Source organism: Drosophila mojavensis, unplaced genomic scaffold, assembly GCF_018153725.1.
Source record: "Drosophila mojavensis isolate 15081-1352.22 unplaced genomic scaffold, ASM1815372v1 contig_49, whole genome shotgun sequence".
Lineage (NCBI taxonomy): Eukaryota > Metazoa > Arthropoda > Insecta > Diptera > Drosophilidae > Drosophila > Drosophila mojavensis.
The window spans coordinates 495,007-500,115 of NW_025318872.1; positions in this window are offsets into that span (position 1 = coordinate 495,007).

A 5,109-nucleotide genomic window follows, 5' to 3' on the forward strand; every position below is an offset into this window, starting at 1 on the left:
ATTATCTGCTGGAGTGATTTTCGGCTGCTGACTCATCCACATTAAAATATTAAATGAATTTTAACTATATTATCGCCAAAAATTATCTAGATTATCTTAGGCAAAAAGCAATTATAAATGAATAATCTATATATTTTTTATTTTAGAGTAATTAAAACTTGAATATCGCATTGACTACAAATATTGTAGTGAAGTGAAGTTGGATATATAAATTATATATCTATAAATATATATCTTTCCCTATATACATATATATTTATTTATATATATATTTCTTTTTACCTATCTCTGTCTTTCTATCTCTGTTTCCTGCCTATATCCTATCTCTATATCATTCCCTCCTCCTGCTTAAATCTCACTCTTTCTCTCTCTCTCTCTTTCTGTCTGTCTGTCTGTCTCTCTCTCTCTCTCTCTCTCTCTCTCTCTCTCTCTCTCTCTCTATCTCTCACCTTCTATCTATCACTCTTTCTCTCTCTTCACTCATTATCTCAATACTTTCTAATAATAACCTAGCTACATTTTAATCTCTATATCCATTCAACTAACCCTATATAATATAAATCTATAATAAAGGCAGAGTACTCAATAGTCTCCCACCGAGTTTCATTTTGCACACAATCAAGTGAAACTTTTCAGTTCTCCTTCTATGTAGAAAATTTACTTTTTCAACTCAAATATTATTTATTGCATTATTTGAGCTCACGAACACAAACAAATTATGAGAAACTTGCTAATGATGCAGAAGCTATATAAGGATTATTTGCCGGCCACTGCAGGAACTGATTGATGGCTCTAATTAAATTTGCACGAGCGTAAAACTTTTATTGTAAGCCATAAAAGTGAAACTTTCTGGAAAATCAGCTATGAAATCGCAGAGCAGCAGGAATAGAAAGCAAAACGAAAAGTGTGTATTACACACATACACATATATGCACACATAATATGTTTTATTTAAACTTTGTCAAGCCACAAAATGGCTTTAAATATACTAACTTAACTTTTATGTCCGTATGTGCGAAGCTGTAGATGTTTATGTTTTCTTGTTGGCCACGTGAGGGCAGGGGTGGCAAGGGGGGCAAGGGAGGCAAGCGGCTGTTGTCGCCTTATCTGGGTGAGCAGGCGACGATTTATGAATGCACACTCAGCATAATCAATTCTTATAAATTATTGTTATTGTTGGCGGTCTGGTTAGCGGTAGAGGCGATTGCTCCAAAGTGTTGAGCGGAGTCAGAGGGCGAATGAGCGAGCGGGCGGGCGGGTAGCAGCAGCAGCTGACAACATTAAACAATCCGCATGACTTATGGGCACGATGAACCAGAAAGAGAGAAAGAGAGAGGGAGAGAGAGAGAGAGCAAGCGAGTCTACCAAAAGCAGCCGCTCGCAAATTCACAGACGCGACTCCCACATAAACACAAGCGAGTCTTTAAATTTAATGGGCTTAAAGCGTGCGAGCCACTGCAACCACGAGAAGGACGGAAATACTGCAAAGGGACTCTGCAGCCGGCATTTGCAATAAACAAAGTCTGGCTGGGAAGATCAATGACTCCATTGAAGTTCAATAAAATGTGCTGGCCCAAAATGAAGGTGCACCGCAGTCGGCGACACAAGCCCGTACAAAACCTATCGGACGAGCGCCAATAACTGCGGCAGACTCAAAGAGCATTGCATGCATAAATAATGCGCTGCATGCGGCGGAATTGTAGAGTGGGTGGGGCAGGGGCAGGGGCTGGGACAGCGAGAGCTAGGCATAGTTGGTGGTGCTGGTCACGGTTCCATTGATGACAGGGAGAGAGCTGCCCGTTCTGCTCGTTCTGCTGCACAGCCTGTGCTGGCATTCAATATTACGTTATGCACAATATGAACACACACACACACACACACTCACCAAAAAAACACGTAAGAGTGCTCAGCTCGAGGGTGATTGACTAACAAGTACCCTAGGCACAGCTATACAGTAGTAATTCACATAGACTGACGCAGCCGGGAGCTGGTTTTTTATATGTATATACAAGAAATGAACTTCATTAACTCTAACACTAAAGCGAAACTTTGGAGTATAAAAGTTTCACTTGAAATATTGTAATATGAGTGGAGAAAAGATGAGGAGGAGTGGGAAAATAAAGGCTGAATATTTTATGGGGAAAACTCTTTTTTCTAATAAATATAATATTAATAGTTTAAATTTATGTAAAATTAAATTTAAACCGAAACTGCAGTAACAAATATAATTAATAAATAGGTAAACAAACATATTATTATATATGTATATGTATATATTTGTTTTGTTTACAAAAGAGCCTAGAAAAATAAATTTAATTACATAGAGCAAAGTTAGAGAAAATCTGAAAGAATAGAAAGTTTTCTACTTGAAATATTCAAATATTTGTATAGACATGTATATAAGCAAGTATATACAGTGTAAATAATTAATTTATCTGAAAAAAAAGAAAATGGAAAATATATTTATTGATAGTTGAAAATATAAGAGAACGCTTCTATTTATAAATATATGTAAATAATAAAATATTTTTTTTAAGGCTTACCTACACAATAAAAGTAAATAGTTAAGCAATTTTAGAGTTAGCTTTCTTGCTAGCAAATCTAGGTTGTTTTCCATATCTATCTCTATATATATACCCATAAACCTATTCACAATGTACATAGCCACTCTCAGCTATTACAGGGTATGCAAAAATACTGCAAATAGCAATGATTCCTGGCCACGGCACAGGGACGACAATGCAAATAAAATCTTTCCATTTTCTCTCGTTTTTCTACTTTTTTTTTTTTTTTTTTTTTTTTGCAAATTTCAAAGGTAATTTTTAGCCGATGCCAGTGACAGTTAAAAGCGAATGCTTGGCGACTTTACTGGAGAGCTATCGATTTTACTCCAATCTCTCTCATTTTTACCATTTCTGTTTACTTAGAGCGTCTGTTTTAGTCGTGCATTTGTGTAATGGCTCAAGCCAGAGCCAGAGCCGGAGCCAGCCCAGTGATGAAAAGTGCGCTGTAGTCCAACTGAAATTGATAATTGAATTAACCGCGCAAACGTCAATTGTTTGCACCTGATGACAGTTTTAATTGAATTTATTTAAGCCGTTGGCAAAGTTTTTGGCCACTTCTGCCGATTGCCACGTGCTGCAGCAGACCAAATGTATAATAATAATAAAAACGGCACAGGATTCGTTGGGGAACAGTTCAAATATTTTATTTAAAACTGAGCAAGCGTCAACTGTGATTGGGTAAATCCAAATTGAATTATCAGGTGCCGGAGTTGAATGTACAGTTGGATTTTAATGTATATCCATATGGAAATTTAACTGTGAATAACTTTTGGTTGTTGTTTAATAAAATATTGCCTCAGATAATATAATAATATATCTATATCAGAATAGAGAGGAACTAAACAGGGATCTGTGCTTAATAAATAAAATGTTAACACATTAATCCAAAAATCCATAACATTTATTTTTGCTATACGAAACAAATTTAAGTCCTGGTCTAGCATATTTAAAGATACTCAAATGATTTAAAGTAAAGATGATTGTGCTAAGAATAATTCTCTAAGTTTCATATAAAGTCGTTGCTGATGCTAATAAAGGCTGACTGACGAAGACTAATGTAATTATGGACAGCTTTTTCTTAGCTGCTGATTAATCAATTCAACTGCTTCAGAATTTAATATTTTGCATTATTGGAAATCTTACGAAGTGTTCTAAATAATTAGTTGTAGGCATAATTTCAACTGAACTATTTAATCATTAATATACAAATCAGAACAGAATAAAATACTCAAAGAAATCTTAATAAACAGTTATGTCAGCCATAAGCCAAACCACGTTGTGTCTTTGCTTCCTACAATAGACTCGTATTTATACAGTATAGATAATAATAAATAAATTAACTATATTTAAGAGAACTTATGACGAATCGCCCCCATAGCGCCACGCCTTCATTTCTAACTTGAACAATCACTGAATATTTTTATACAATTTCCATTTCTCACGCTGCCAAGTCGAGCCAATTCGATGTCGTCTGTCTGCCAACTCGGACAATGATTACCATCTATCCATGTCTAGCTGTTGTGTCATCAACTATTGACCTTAAGATAATATTTGAATTTAGGTGCTGCAAACATAATCATGCTACGTGCATATATTAGTGTTTGCTCAACAGCTCCAGCTCCAGCTCCATCTGCAACTGCAATTGCAACTGTCGTCTCGGTGTCAGTTGCGTGTTGTCGCCGAGCTGTAGATGGATTGTATTAGCATAGCTTGTGCAGTGATTGGTTAGCTGGCACGCAACATATTCCGACTGTAATGCAAGGGGAAATGCGAGGGGCCAGTGTGCAATAAAATACAGCACAGTTAGTATAATTAGACATATAGCAGTTATTAATGTGATATCATTTGTTAGGGGCCAGTGAAAGGCCCAGCCTAATGCACTGGCATTAGCCGACGCCCGGGCATGTGGGGAAAATCTATTAGCAAATTTTACAAGCAAACACTAAATGCCATAACAGCTACACTGTTGTGCCATGAACTTGTGCCATATACAAATACTATAAACTGACTTACGGACCATAAATTTGTGTACGCACCAGCAGAGAGAGGGAGAGAGAGAGGGACAGACTGAGAGAGAGGGTGCCTGGTGCCTCACTGGCTGCACAAATACAAAACGAAGTTAACTAAGAGTTTCCAGTCACACATTTCTGCACTGAATGTAAGATTTGCTCTGGCTCGGCAAATATTGGTTTATGTGTGCTGGCTCCGAAGTTTTCTACCCGCCCAACTGGCAAGAGCATAATCAAAAGTAATTTGGGCCAGGAACAGAGCAAAATACCTATGCCAGCACAAAATATAATTGTGTACCATTGCATCACTCTATATGAGTGTGTGTGTGTGTGTTTGTGTGTGTGCATTAGCTACACGTGCTAAATGTTTGTTAATCAAAAGGGCATTATTTGACAAGTTGATGTTGATATATCCTCACAGAGATATCCATAAATAGAATTTCTCAACAATGTTACATCACAACTGTCCAAAGTAGCATACCCTCCACATACCCTAGTCGGCAATCGACTCGCGAACAGGCGGCCAAATCGTAATA